Below are 17137 nucleotides of genomic sequence, written 5' to 3' on the forward strand. Positions count from 1 at the left end.
TTTGTACAAATTTGTGTGTGAGAAGCGTAGATGCTCAAAATTTTAGCTCAATCCAATGCATAGAAAAGATAAAATCGGACCACTAAAACAAACATGCTCCCTACCGTCTATGAGTGTAATTGATCATTCAAATTATTATTTCTTTCCAAATTTCAATTGTTATAATTTTTACCGGTGTGTAAGCAAGATTTATAGAACCCCTGAAATTCGAGGTCAAATTAGAGGCATAAACCATTTTTAGGATTTTAAATTGTATAATTAGGGTAAAACTTGATTTCTAGGCTATTGTAAGGGTCTAACAAATCTTGGAGGTGTGTGTTGCATCAATTATTTAAGGTCGATGCCTTGCATAAATGTCCCTTCTTTCTAAAGCCAAATAAAATCTCGTATACATGCCTTTTTTCTGTCTTACCCTTGATCCAAGGGAAATCTTCACATGTGTTACCACTCGCATATAAAGACTGTTACTCCTAAATGTCCGATCTTAATTGAGGATTGAGATAACTTTAGTCATGATACCAGAAGTTTACCTTCTTAAGTATTTGACCTTGATTGGATGGATCGATATATTTTACTTTTAGTTTTTATAGGGGATGTAATAACAATGAATAAAAATATTTTGACAAATAGATTGATAAAAAATGCCCCTACACTAATACAGCTCAACCAATTTATTTCTACTATAAACATATTTTTTCTCTTTTTCTTTTATTTTACAAAGATTAAATAGACCTTTCCTAACTTTTGCTTCTCTCTAACAGCTAGTTTCCTCGACCGCTATATTCCATATTCTTAAAATAAGAAACTCTAATTTCTTTTTCTTTCATTTTACAGGGATTAAATCAACATTTCATAACTTCCACTTTTCTCTAATGGCTAGTTTCCTCAACGGCTATATTCCATGTTCTTAAAATAAGAACCCTAATTTTGACTGAAAACGTGTCAAAGGGAAGGGTCTCATGGAAACGCTCCGATGGAAACTCTCTCTCTCTCTCAATCACCATTCACTCTTTGAAAAGGAGAGCCTCAATCTCTCGCTTTCTTTATCAATCACCAAGAGCTCAATTTTTCCGTGATTTTGTTGCTATTCTCTGCTATATTTGCACAGATACTTGTTTGTGTTCTTATAGTAGAGAGATTACATGGAGGTAAATGTACAGATGGCGGCAACCCACAGACGCTCAGACTACAAAATGTAAGAAGAGTATAAAGAGCCAAAGAGATGGACAAGGAGAGGAAATGGTATAATAATACATAAAAAATCTTACAAGGTGGACCACAAAAATCTTGAAAAGCATCCAGAACAGGGTTTATGAGGAGAGTTAGAGAAAAAAGTGTAAGGAGGGAGTGATGACTAAAGAGATGAAAAGCATTAGTCATCAGTTGCCAGGCTAGGAACTGCCATGGTGAATTGGAAAATTTCAACTTTTGGTACCCAAAATTCGAGTTACCAAACACCCCCTAAAGGTAATGTATTGTACCATAGACAATCATAATTCTCCATGCACTGTCCTCAATATGAAACCAACCTTGGAGTCTGTCATTCTCCCTCCCTCTCCCTTGAAAGCGTCTAGTGGATTCATTTCACAATGAACACATGGTTTTAAAAATTGTCTATTTAGTTTTGAAGTTGCTTATTTGAATCATAATCGGTGGTAGTCAATTCCCTTGCAGAATCAGTCATCAAATTTATCAGAACAAAATCACCTAGTTTTTTAAGTGAACCACAAAATTTGAATCAAACAATTCACGCAAGTCCTTTAAAATTTAATTTTAATGTACTTTTACATTTAATATGTAATATCTTTTTTACTACAACAAAACAATCATATTCAAAATTGCCAATCCAGATTTACTTTTAAAAGGAAAAGGTTTATATGGAGCTGAGGCTCTAAACAATCGAATTAGAGCCCACATAAAAAAATTTCACTAAAAGAGGTTATTTTGATGCCTAAATATTCTCAAATTGATCATCTTGACGTCAAGATGTATGGATATGAGAAAAAATGGATTTCAAGTTTTGGAAATAGTATATCTTGTAATACATTTTTAGATGGTCAATTTTCAAGTTTTTAAAGTTTTCTTGATTTGCTCAATCTACACTATTTTTGAAGCTTTACATTTTATGATTAAATATGACAATATATTTTAAGGTTATCACAAAAAATTCAGTATTGAAACCACATTTCTCGACACTATTTGAGGGTGCGATTTATTTTGATTGTTTAAAGCCTTTTTCAAAATTATAGATCTTCAAAATCCAAAGATCTAAAATTAATGTTTTTCCCAATTTTTTGGATCTTAAAAATCCAAAATTAATAATTAAACTAATTTCATATTTTTGGATTTTGAATATCAAAATTTTTAAAAAATAATAATTCCAAATGTGTTTAATTTTGGATTTTGAAAGTTTACATTTGAGAGACTTTTATAATCTATTTAGTATCATAATTTATGTCATTTTTCATTAAACCCATTACTACTTTTATTTATTGAATTAATAAATTTATTTTTTATATGATTCAAAATGAAGAACTATATTGTTGGGCTTGAATAAATTTATCATATTGGCCTTTTATTTAAAAAAAAAGGCTCACTATATCTTTTTTTTATGACACGAATAATTAGGTAACTGTTGCTAATAATCGACAGATAAGTCAATATTTATTTTTTCATGTGGATTTTTTTAGCAATTTTAGATCCCTATATATTAAAGTAGGTGAATTCAAGGCTTTCCTTTGCATTATTATAGTAAAAAATTGAGGGTTTTGCTTTCATTTATTATTTATTATGATATTTTTATTTGATGTCTCGTTTTTATAAATGCACGTATAAAGTATTTACTGTTTATTTTTTTATTTAATTCCCCCATCAAATTATAAATTCAATAGTGATTTTGGATTTTATTTATTTATTATGAAATTTTTTTAATGTATAACATAATTTTAATTATGTATATCTATACTACGTTGTTAAAAAAGAATTAAGAGGTTAAAATTATGTATATTTATACTACAACAATAATTAAGAGGTGGACTCGTGTGGCAAAAATAAAAAAAGACGCTAATGTTGTAGAGGTTGTAGGGCTATACCTATGTTTAGTGGAAGAGAGAGACTAAAAATTTGTACGGGTAGAGTAGAGATTTTAAGGAAAGAGAGAGAGAAAGTAGAGATTTTAGGAAGAGAGAGATATTGTTTTCTTAACTTATTGAAAAATAAGAGAATTTTATTTATTCAACCCTTTCTTAAAATTTATGTGTGAAAAGCAGATAAAAGAGGATCTCTACCATATCCTAATATTTTATGCGTAAAGTGTATCTACTTTAGGAAGAGGGGCAAGCTTTCTATGTTTCCCTTACATCATACAACTTATATACTTCCCTTTATCCAACCGTCCATTCTGAAGGGAGGGCTAAGATTGCCCCAATCATAATGTCACGTCTCTACACTATTTTATTTTTAAATTTTTTCGATAAACTATTTGACACCAAATTTTGGACATCCAATCCCCTATTAAACTCGCACTAGCGGACTATATATATATATATATATATATATATATATATATATATATATATATATATATATATATATATATTAAATAAAATAAAATGACCAAAATACCCTTGAAAGTTTCAAGGGGTATTTTGGTCATTATATTTTATCGAAAAATTATTTTTAATAATTTTTATAGGCGCGCCCCAATAAGAATATGACACATGCCAAATTTCATATTCATACAATTTGTATAAAAAAAAACTAAAAATAAAATACTTTGAGACGTTGGATCTAAGATCAAATGGTGAGTGGCTCTCTTGATCTAAGATCTATGCTTCCCCTACCATCCAGCCGTCCAATTTTGATCAAGAGAGCCACTCACCATTTGATCTTAGATCCGACGTCTCAAAGTATTTTATTTTTAGTTTTTTTTTATCCAAATTGTATGAATATGAAATTTGGAATGTATCATCCTCTCATTGGGGCACACCTATTAAAATTATTAATAATAACTTTTCGATAAAATATAATGATCAAAATACCCCTTGAAATTTTCAAGGGTATTTTGGTCATTTTATTTTATTGAAAATATTGTTTTTATATTTTTCGCTATTGTGAGTTTAATAGAGGATTGGACATCCAAAATTTGGTGTCAAAATAGCTTATAAAAAAAAAAATAGTGTAGAAACGTGACATTGTGATTGAGGTAATCTTAGCCCTCCATTCATAATGGACGATTGGATAAGGAGAAGTATATTAGTTTTATGCTATAGGGGAAGCATAGAAAGCTTATCCCATCACAGATAATCTCCAAATACAAGATTTTAGAAAATCAATATTTTAATAGGATTTGTTTGAGAGAATGTACACAAGAGAGAGATAAAAGAGATTTTAGGAGAGATTTTGATGAGAAAGAGAGAGTACGTATAAGAGAGAATATGCACAAGAGAGAGTGAGATAATGGAGATTTTGAGGAGAGAGAGAGTACTTGCAAGAGAGAGAATGAGAGATTTTAAGTGAAAATTTAAAAAATCAAGATTTTAATAGGATTTATTTGAGAGAATATGCATAAGAGAGAGATAATAAGAGATTTTGAGGAGAGAGATAATAAGAGATTTTGAAGAGAGAGATACTACATGCAAGAGAGAGAACGAGAGATTTTAGGAGAGATTAGGAGAAAGGGATAGAGAGTACCTACACTAGAGAGGAAGGGGAAGAGGAAGAAAGGGGGATAGAGATAGGTCAATCTATATCTCACCTATATCTTAAAATCTATAGTTACTATTTTCTCACCTAAAATATCTCTCTCATGCTAATAGAGAATTTGCTATTTTTAGGTAAAAAATATTTTTTAAATTTTTTTTAATGTCATAACATTAAAATTTTTGGGAGGTTTTATTTTTGTATTTAATCATATGATATGGAAGCGTTCTCTAATAATTTTTTTATTATGTTTGTTATAATTTTATGATTAATAATTATACATTGAAAACCAAATCTTGTATTTTATTTATTAATTTATTTGTTTTGTAAATTATGTAATGTATTATTGTTTATTATAGTTGTAACTAAGATTTTTTAAATTAGATGATATTATAAGGCATTTTAGATTTGTTCTTATTTATATAGTAAAATAATTACAAAATATAAACTAACAATTTTAATTTCAATATATAATATTATAGTTAGTCAGGTTGTGATAATTTTGGATGAGTAAAGAGAATTAAAAAATGTTTGATACTTTGATATGATACAATTTTCACTTTATATGAGAAAGCATTATTTTTTAATTTTCTAATATGAAAGTGTTTTCTAATATTTTTAAATTATTTTGATACATTATTATAATACTATGTTATAATTAATAATTATGCAGCATCAGACAAGAAAACATCTCAATATTCACCTATTTTTACAAAATAATGAAAGTACATAATGCATCATCATTCCTAATTTCTTCTAAAAACTAAAAAAAAACATTATTTTTAGAGATTTATAGTGATTTTTAAAACAATCTGGGATGAAACTTGCTGATTCGGCCGATTCTCCGATCCAATGCGCCGATCCACTGATCCAATAAGGTTTTTGGGGTGGACAATTCAGGCCGTTAGTCTGTTTTTTAAAACCGTGGTTCTCACTATTGTTATCTCGAAAGAACATAACTAGGTTGCAATTGTTGAAGAATGAGCTTGATTCATTGACACAAGGTTGAATTTCAGTTTCTTCTATATTTTATGAAAGTAAAGAATATGTGCGACAAGACCTCCTAACTTGATAAGAAATCATGGATCAAAGATAATTGTATGCTGAGGTTGGTCATCCTAAACTAAACCCAGAGTTTAATGGGTTTTCGACCATGATTCAAGGATGGCCAACACAACCCATGTTGGTCGAATTAGAAAACCTCTTAGTGACTCAAGAAACTCTAGCATGACATGTGGTTGGGGTTCTCTGTGAAAAAGAGTAATGAAGCACTCACAACAACCCATGGGTAACAGAAGAGAAAAAAAATACTTGCTATTGATGCAGAAAATTGGGCCACTTCATGAAACAATATAACATATGGAGGAAGATAGAGAACATGAAATTGAGACTGATGGATCACAACATGGGTCATGGGTTGATGATAATGATTGGATTGGAAAGTGAGGTTTGCGTAGGTCATGGACACAACCATAATGGGAAAGGGGCTGGGGTTGTAGTGGTAGCACCCCATACTCTAGTTACCACATTGTGGTATCCATTCTCACCACTAACACCTTTAAAAAACCAACTCCTAATCTACTTAAAAAAAAACGAGTAGGGGTCTGTTTTCCCCATTGAATTACCCAAAAAAATGGACACAACCACGATAGAAGTTCACTATGAGCGGGAGATTTTCCTCGCTCTCACTGCTGAAAGAGACAAGTGCTATCAAGCCTTTTGCGAAAGAGGTTTTAAACAAAGGAACGGCTAGTTGATAGACTCAACAATACATGATGGGGACCACAAAAATTTTGTGGTCATGAGAGTTTGAAGGTAGTCGTATATAGTGACAACAGATCACTCGATGCTTTAGGTTGTGAATGTAGGTAATTTATATGTATATGTTACTCGATAGGACAACGGTGGAGATACCATCCTAGAGGGATGAGTACCACAATCCAAGCATGACAAAGAGCTTATTATCAACACCACAAATCACCACTGGGACATTGTAGTCTTTAGACTAGATGATATGAAGGTGTTTGAAAAGGTGAAAGACTGAAGTTGACCTGATCATGCATGGGAAATTAAAGGAGAAAACATCTGATTTGTCTATAAGAATGGAATATGTCGATTAAACTCTGAAGAACAAGATGTTGGATTTGTGGCAATGGCATCTCTCCTTGTTCATGTTGCATTTGCCAAGTTAAAGATAATGTCAACACTACAACTTATAAAAGGAGTTTCATAGTTATAGGATCGACATAAGATAGTGTGTGCAGTCTACCAACATGGAAAAGCATAATAACATCTGTTCACTCTAACAAAGTCTTTCTTGAAGGTTCTATTAGAGGTGGTCCATTATGATGCATGTAGGCTGATGAAGTGCCATTCCACAGGAGGTAAATGTTACTTCATATTCAGGGATGATTAGTCATGATAAATATGGGTGTATCTTTTGAGGGAAAAGTCTTATGTGTTTATGAGGTTCAAAGTGTTTTGTAGATAGGTCAAAGGAGAAGTTATTTGCAAGTTTTAGTGCTTGCAGACTGATAATGGCAAGGAGAAAAAGATCGATGCATACTTGAAGATAAGCTGAATAAAATGATAATTACCATACATACGCGCTCCGCAGCAAAATGTAATTGCAGAACAAAAGAATAGGCATCTCATGTGCCAAAGCCACATCATACCAAGTTGGCAAAGAAGGTCATATGTGCAATATTCATTAGCTATGACAAGCAGAAGAAGGATGGGAATGCATACACCCTTCCACTAGGAGAGTTTGTGTCTCGAGAGACCTTATGTTCGATGAAGCCTATTTGTTCTGATTAGCTAAAAATGTGGCTTTATCGAACTCTCCCTATCTTACTAATAAGTTAAGGCAATGTTAGAGATGGTTGCTCTTCTACAATGCTAAAAATGGCATGGGAGATCATGTCATCGGTAAAGTAACATGTAATAGGCTTACTGATGGTAATGTGGACGATATCAAGGTGCCATAGTTGTTAGCCATGTTGTCAAGTAGTGGAAGTTCCATAACTAGGTCAATTAGTTCATTGAAGATGAGTGAATCACAAGTTCATGATACAACAAGTGAGCCACAAGTTGCTTCTACACTGATGGAGTTACGAAACATCACAACTAGATAATTTGAAAGAAGTTAAGTATAATAGAATGCAGCTGCATAGGTCTATCCAGGTTTGCAAACCAAATATGAAGTATGCAGACACGACATATGCACAGAGGTGTCACTTATGCACTAAAGTGTTTATGATGATTATATGATTGTCAAGTCAGTATAGTTTGAACAGGCAAAATGTAATACTGAGTGGAAAACTACGATGCAAGATGAGATTGCTGATTTTAAGAAGAAAGAGACGAGTGCTAGCTCCGTGACTAGTGAATGTGAAACCCTTTCATGCAAATGGGTGTATCAAAAGGCGGCTAGATAGGATTGTTGATCACTATTAGATGTTATTGGTTGCTAAGGATTTCCTCAATAATAAGGTATGCATTTTGATGAGACTTTTAGCCTGATTGCGAAGATCACAAACATGTGTCTTGATCGTGCATGCAACAAGCAAAGATTGGAAGCTATGGTAGATGGATGTGCAGAGCGCGTTTTTGCTCGGTGAGATTGATCGTGGAATTTACATAGAGCAACCACATGGATTTGAGTATAGTAGAAGGCCACACCTTGTGTAAGCAATAAAACGCTTTGAGATCAAGCACATTCTTGGTAGGGTGAATTCGAACTTATTTATGAAGGAACAAGTATGAAAGCTAGGGCTTATTCTAGCCCATTTAGATGGCTTGATCATCATAGATGATATAGATGAAATAAAGTACATTCATGAGAACTTTTCCTTGAGGTTTGAGATGAAGGAGTAGAGGGAGAATAATCAATTTCCGAGCTTGGAAGTAGACCAGTGCAAAAGGAGTTTATTCTTGTGCTAAAAGAAGTATACATGGACTTGTTGCTTGGGATAGAGAATTGCAAAGCTATCTCAATGCCTTAAAAGTTATTGGAAATTTGGGAAATGATGAGGGGATAAAACTCATGGACGTACGAATGTACCAGCTATATGATCAGCTTAGGGTCAAAAGCAATCTCTTGGTGTAGCAAAAGGCAATCGATAGTGCCCTTGTCTACATTGGAGCTGAGTATTGTGCGGCATCTGTAGATGCTTAGAGCGCATGTGGCTAATGCAGCATATGCATAATTTGAAGCAAGATATAAATTACTTAGTAGGGCTATGTTGTGATAACGATAGCACATAAGTCTTACAGAGAAGAGAAACTGGTGTTCTATGTAAGGATGAAACACAATTAAGTACATAGCCCCTTCATCTGGAAAAAGGTACCGACCGGATACATTGACCTATTATCAGCATATTTGGGGGTATTTTGGTGCAAAATAAAATTATTAACGAGTAGTTGTTGTGACTATGAAGCATAATACTAAACTAAGGTACCGAGGAGGTGAAACCCCATATTTTTTAAATGAAAAGGGCCTTTTGTAGCCCTAAATAAAAGGGATAAATAACTAAGTCAAAACAATGGCCCACTATAGTGCATAGGTGGATCAACAGAATAAATGCCCAACACAATAACTACTAGAATATCGTAGGAATCACCAGAACTAGATGCAATCAATAAAAGCAATATCAAATCAAGTTCAAAATTTACGGATCCCTTTGTAATGATGAGAGGAAGTCCCCAACTAAAAATGAAGGAAATTCGAGCAAGTTGCATGCTCAAACTAGCAACTAGACAGTTAAGAATGGAGCATGGTCAAACTTGTCATACCTACACAAAACGGTAATCCAAGGGTTCTGGAACGTAATTTGAAGTGCCCCCAAGCTACCCTCCAAAAACCAGGCCAACCCAATTTTGGATAACCGAGATATAGGCCCACATAGTTGATGCTACAATGAAGGTGCTCAAGTCAGCCCATGGCTAAATGGTTAGAAATTCCTATGAAAGAAAGGAATTGTGCTACAAGGAAGATCTTTGGTCTCCACCTGGACCCGATGAAAGCATTGGATCACTTCTTATGGATTCTTTGAGAATGATTCTGATCTAGGTCATGGCTTATTAGAAGGTGCTCTGTTGGGATCCTCACGGACAGAAAAAGGTTGCAGTCAGATCCAACATTCGAGATCAATCAGATATCAAATGACTAAGATACGGCCTTTCAGATTTATTTGTCAAAGTGTAGAGCGGGTATCCCCTTTTATCGGCCCCAAATTTACAAAAGAACCACAAGAAACCCATAGCTAAATGGGCTGAAACTTTTATGTGAGAGAGGTACAATGTTTAAAATATTAAGCTTCAAATTTGAGGTCAATTTGATGTCGAGAAGCATCGTTTTTAAAGTTATAATTAGCGGACTTCAAAGGACCGCAAGACTTCTACTGATAAATGTACAATGTGACAATGGTCTAGCAATGAAGAACAATTTTTTTGCAATATTCAAGTTTTCTCCTCTTGCAAATATGGCCATATCTCGCAATTCTCATTGGTAAATAAGCTCAAATTTTGATATATTGTTTTTCTCTTAGCAAGCTTTATATGTCCGAAGGATGATATCGGGGTCAGATCGTATAGATAATTTGCCCAAAATTTGAAGCCTGCTGAAAATGGAAAGAGGCCTATTTTTTTTTGTCATAACCCTATCAGTTCTAAGAGTTTTTTATCTGAATTACTACTCATGTCTTAAAGATGATTTCTCACAAGCTTTCAGTGGTTGATTGTTAAATAACGATCAACAATGGATGAAATTGCAAGAATTTGAAAGGAGCATATATTGTTCTTCAAAAGTTTGATGCCTAACTCATAAATTGATCAAAATCCCCTCAATATCTAGAATTTTTTATCCAAATTTATCATGACCATGGCAATTTTATCTATGGAGTTCGGGAGAAATTTTGAGGAAAAACTGGCAAAAACAAATCAAAGAGATGGGAATTGGATGGTTGCGTGGAAGTGAAACTGTCCAAAGGGGCAAGATATTTTTCTAGGTTTTGTTCAAAATGGTAATTTTTGGCCTAGCCCGAGCCAAATTCTAATAATCCACCTACCTATGAGCCCCACTATTGATTTTCTAGCCATATTTCTTTTAAATTCTATATAAACCGCTTAATCCTCATTCATAAGGGAAAGGTTTCTATGCTTTCCTTACAGCACTGAAATTCTATCTTCCCTCTACCATCCAGCCGTCCAATTTTGATCAAGAGAGCCACTCACCGTTTGATCTTAGATCCGACGTCTCAAAGTATTTTATTTTTAGTTTTTTTTATACAAATTGTATGAATATGAAATTTGGTACGTGTCATCTTCTCATTGGGGCACACCTATAAAAAATATTAAAAATATTTTTTTGATAAAATATAATGACCAAAATACCCCTTGAAGCTTTCAAAGGTATTTTGGTCATTGTTTTTATTGAAAATATTTTTTTAATATTTTTCGCTAGTGCGAGTTTAATAGAGGAATGGACGTTCAAAATTTGGTGTCAAAATAGTCTACAGAAACAAATTAAAAATAAAATAGTATAGAGACGTGACAATGTGATTGGGGCAATCGTAGCCCTCCATTCAAAATGGACGGTTGGATAAACGGGAGGATAAAACTTCTATACTGTAGACTAGTGTTTTAAAAAATGCCGAGCCAAACCGGACTCGCTCGATTCGACTCGGGAATCGGTAGAGTCCATGCCGGTTCTGATATTTTACACGGAATCGTCTGATTCCAGAGAGAACGGGGCGATTCTGTAGAGTGAATCGCGGATTCACTGTACCGAATCGGCAAGTCTCGTGAAGAACAGGGGCTGCATAGTGTTCTTCACGGGTTTCTTCAAATTTTGCCCTTTTTTTTATCATTTTTCTTCTTTTTTTGGCCATGTGATCGAATATTTAGGCTTTAAGCAGCTTTTTTCAGCCTTTTCATGCATTAAATGGTGGAAAAATTTCAACTTTTTGGATCATGAAAGTTGGCGGTTTTAGGGTTTTCGCTTTTCGTTTTGTTTCATGCTAAATAGGGCATAAATCTGTGAAAAGTTTGAGGCATATTGATCGTAAATGTGTTCATTAGAAATTTCTGTTACGAATTTGTGATTATCTTTGAGAAAAATAGATTAATTTGGAGATTGAAGCCACGGGTTCACGAAACCAGGTAGGAACTCTGCGTTTTTTTTTTTTTTTTTCTGCCATTTGATCAATTTCAGTCCATATTTTGAAAATAATCAGTTAAATTTGTAGGGTTTTAAATCTTTATCGTGTCTTTTATCATTTACCATATTCAATTTTATTTAATTTACTCAATTATAGCCTGAGTTTTTAGAAGAACACAGTGATGTCTGTAAAAAAAAAAATTATGTTTTTTTTTCGCCTTTCGATCTATTGTTCACGATATATTACAAATAATGTGTTAGATTTCTTGGGTTTTGAATCGTTATAGTCTAGCTTATAATCAGATGTATTCAATTTGATATGATTTATTCAATTTGAGCTTCATTTTTTAGATTCAATGACTGTTGCTTGTGAAGAACTGCTTTTTTTTTTTTTTTCTCAATTTAATCGATTTGATTTGATTATTGATGATAATGTGTTCATAATTAGGGTTTTGATTCCTTATAGTGTTGTTTATCAAAACATGTGCTCAATTGGAGGTAATTTATTTGTTTGAAGGTGGATTTTTTAGTTGAAATGGCTGATGTAAGGTGACTCTGTGAAGAACAGATTTTTTTTTTTTTTTGGTAATCCATGATCGATTTTTTTGAAAATTTGTGATTTTTCGAAAAGATGTGAAAAGCGTGACAAGGTTTTGATTATCATGAGGTATTAAACCATATATTTAATTTTTATTGCTTGAGTTTGTTCTACTTTTTTTTTTTTTTTTTATCCATGATCGAAATTTTTGAAAAAAGATGATTTTTGTAAAAGATGTGAAAATCGTGAGTAGGTTTTGATTATCATGAGGTATTAAACCATATTTTTAATTTTTATTGTTAAAGTTTTTGTTGAAAAAATTGTATGTTGATAGATTATTTATGCAAAAAAATGCATGTTATTATATTTTTAATGTAAAACTATATTTTTTTAATTTGTTGTTAATGCATTTTTGAGTTGGAATAACTGATGTTAGGTGGCTCTGTGAAGAATTGTTCTTATTTTCTTTTTGTTTTTAATACATGATCGATTTTTTTTGAAAAATCGTGATTTTTCGAAAAGATGTGAAAATATACCAAGTTTTGATTATCATAAAGTATTAAACCATATTTTTAATTTTTATTGTTAAAGTTTTTGTTGAAACAATTGTATGTTGATAGATTATTTATGCAAAAAAATACATGTTATTATGTTTTTAATGTAAAACTGTATTTTTTAAATTTGTTTTTAATGCATTTTTGAATTGGAATGACTGATGTTAGGTAGCTCTGTGAAGAATTGTTTTTATTTGTTTTTTTTTTTTAGTACATGATCGATTTTTTTAAAAATCGTGATTTTATGAAAAGATGTGAAAATAGTGACCAAGTTTTGATTTCAATTTTTAAAATTTTGAAAGCAAAAAATACATGTTGTTAAATTGTATTATAGTGAGGAATTAAAGTGAATATCATTGTAAAAAAATCGTGGCATATGACAATTATATTATCTTGCATTTTTTCAATTTTATTATTAAATTTTTAATGCAAAAAATGTATGTTCTTGATAATTGAATTGTAGCCATGTGTGGAGCTTGCATTTTATATTATATTATCCTGTATATTTGTAATTGATATGTACGAAAATATTATTGTCAATAGAAGTATTTTTGCAATAACAAATAATAACAAATACCCAGCGTGATCAAGAAAAAGAACGATGTCATCTGTTATTTTATTTTTAGATCGTATGTTACTAATTGTATGCTTTATTGTAGTCCATGTATGTTGATATACTTATTCCATGATAATTTTATGTTTATCCTTTTGTGTGATGTAAATGAAATGGTAAATAGTAGTTCATGCAGGGAAAGAACATATCAATATACGCATATTCATGCAAAGAAATGAAAATTCTTAATGGAGTACCTTCATTTTTTATTGAATTCCTAAAAAATAATATTTATAATGAATTTTAATAATTTTTTCGGAATTTTTTGAAGCTTTAATCTAATCGATTCAGTCGATTCTCGATCCGAATCGCCGATTCGCTGATTCAAAACGGTTTTTGAGGTGGCCGATCTAAGTCACCGATCCACTTTTTAAACCATTGTTGTGACGAAGGCGAAGAAAGAAGATTGAAAACTACGAAAAGCAATCTTGAAATGGATCGACCTCGTTCAATCAAATCGTTCGGTAACAACCAGTTTCTTTTTGTTAAAAACGAGCACGGCAGAACTAAATTCTCTCAGGAAACCGTGTTGAATCCTCACTCGGACTCATCTGCAAAACATATCGTGCGAGTGACCTTCCCCCGATAACATATAAATCGAAAGGTCTAAAAGGATCCGGTTACACCGGATCCAAGAAACTCACAAACCCAACCCCTTTGTGAGTGCTCTTTTGTATTTCAATAAAATCGAATGGTGTTTCTTTCCTTTTGTGTGCACACTTTGGTCCGAGGGAATATATGTATCATATGGTCCTATAAAAGTACGCTATACTGCAAGGAATTGTCATCTCAACAACAATCAATTTTCTTGAAGTCCAGACTTATGTAAATTGAGAAAATAAATTATATCAAGGAGGTAAAGGATCAACTATGTGATATTTTTAAATAACAGTAAGGAGGTAAAGATCAATTATGTAGTATTTTTCCATCCCCTAGGTTTTAGCCTTTCCAACAATTTATGGCCCCATTTGATGTATCGTTTTTTTTTTGAGAGCATATAAATAACAGTTTTCTTATGATGTATCGTTGGATGCAGTGTTTTAAAACCTGGATCAGTGGGGTTGATTTCTCACCCCATAAATCCGTATCTAATTGTTGGATCGGCATTTCAAATCGGTCTAAATCGGTGATCCAGGGGGGGGGGTTTGGGAAAACCAGGCTGAAATCCATACTATCTCATAACCAACTCGGTTCTGGTCGATTCTCCATCCAGATCGACAATCCATATTATAAATCGATGGATTTAAAACGCCAGTTAGATGTGTTATTTGAAATTTGATCAAAAGAGTTGCCAACTATTTGTTATGAACAATATGAAATCTAGAGGCACAAAACATCTATCTTAAAGATGGATGCAAATAGGTGGTCCCTAATTATAACTAACGGGCCAAATGTTTTTTTAATATAATTATTATTTTTAATTTTCAAAATTTATTTATTTATTCATATTTATGATCCCCATGTTAAAGATTATACATTCTTTAAAAGTTAGGATCAAATTATATTTAAAAATGAAAAAGTATATGATGAGACCGTTTACCTTTGGTACAAATTGGTTACAATAAATCTTGACCATTAAATGTTAAATTGGGTGGCTGCATTTATTTCATTGACCAAGCACATTTATTACAAAGCTTTCATTTGTACATGTGCGGGCTTGGATGCATGCTAACCACTTCCATTTGTAATTGGATCAAATGAACTGATGAAATGCTAAAAATGTCAAAACTATCAACAGTTGATTTGACAAAATTTACTTCATCAACCCCGCAGGTCTCAATCACTTGACACACGCTCACACAAGCCGACGCGTCATTGCTCCAATCGCAGTGCACTGAAAAGTAATGAAGCACACTCCACATAAACACAGTGTTACAATAATTACGTTAACATTATTAAAAAAAGGGTGTGGTTTCTACAAGGTTGCAACTTTAAACAATCCAATTAAGGTACACCTCAAAATTTTATTTTAATATATAATTTTGATGTAAAACGTTTCTAAGATTATCTCAAAATCTATTTTTATATTTAATTATAGAATTTTAAATTTCAAAAATAGTTAAAATCAAATAGATCTATAAACATATGAAAATTTTGAAAATGAATAGTTTAGATAATGTGTTGCAAAATTCACTATTTCTTGCACTCAAAATTTTATTTTTTCATATTTTCATATTCCGATATCGAAATGATCAATTAGAAGGTTTTTCAACGCTAAAACAACTTTTTTCGATGGATTATTGAGGTGCATTTATAATTATACATTTTAAAGTCGCTACCTTATATAAAATTTTTCCTTAAAAAACACCAAAGTGTTACAATAATTAGCATTAAAAATAGAAACGGCCTCAGGATGTTCAAGAGGAGAAGAAGATTGGAATACGGAGATTTTGACTTTTTCCTCTTTCTGTTGATTGTTTCGTAGAATGTCATCGTATCATTTTTGTTTTTTTTTTTTTTTTTTTTTTCTGTAATTCAATAAATCTTTTTTATCAAAAAATTATAAAAACCCCCGTATTCGTATTTTCTAGGCAATCTCCCCTTATATTTTGATACGTTATTGTTAATCCCAATACCCCTTCCTTTTTCAACTACCCCATAGTCAAAAAGAAAAAAAAAACCAAAATACCCTACATTTAACCCATATTTGCACAACTTGTCAACTTGGCACAGAAATGTGTCCAAGCAATAAGGGTGGCAACGGATTAGGTATAGGTCAGATTCAAATTCAAATAGATTCGGATCCAGGTTTTGGACTTGGACCCGACCCGTTAGGTCAAAAAATCAGACCAATACTCGTGCCATACTCGTGCTGATACGGGTCTCGGATCTACCTCATCAGGCCTCGGGTCCATTGTCATCCTCACTATAAGTTATGTTTTTTTTTTTTTCCCATCATATAGCCGCCGTGTGATTTGTCGTTTAATAGCTAAAGATAACTAATAATTTTAATTATATATGATCATTAATACACCCAAATGAATAAGACTTAAAGTAAAGTATTTTATCTTTAACAATTTATAGGTAAGGGTCGGGACTAGCTGGACCCAGATCCGGACCTGTATAGTATTCGGATCCAAGTTTTAGACCCAGATCCGGACCTATATAGTATTCGGATCCAAGTTTTAGACCCAGATCCGACCCGTCAGGTTCAAATGCTAGATCCATACTTGACCTGTATCAAGCATACCCATCAGATCTTGGGTTGGGTCTAGGTCCATTGCCACCGCTACGAATAAGCTTGTATCTGTGTGGTATAAAAACGTGTCGGACTGGCTGTACACAAGTTGTGCTAGCAAGTTATGCCAGTTGTTTTTGGGTAAGTAACAAGTTATGCCACTCTGTCATAAACTGGCACAACAAGCCAGTCCATCACAAAAAAAGTGCTGGACCGGTTCTATGTTCATGATGGATTGGGTACGTAACAAGTTATGCGAGTCCGTTCCAAAATCGGCGCACCAAGCCGGTCCGTCACAAAAAATGTGCTCAATGTTCATGTTGTGCCGGTTCAGCATATTTTGCGCTTGATTGACCGGAAGCGAGGATAAAAAATGGTCTAAAAAATATTCAAT

Source organism: Amborella trichopoda, chromosome 4 (assembly GCF_054954075.1).
Source record: "Amborella trichopoda isolate Santa Cruz 75 chromosome 4, AtrichopodaSantaCruz75HAP2 v2.0, whole genome shotgun sequence".
In the NCBI taxonomy this organism is placed as follows: Eukaryota; Viridiplantae; Streptophyta; class Magnoliopsida; order Amborellales; family Amborellaceae; genus Amborella; species Amborella trichopoda.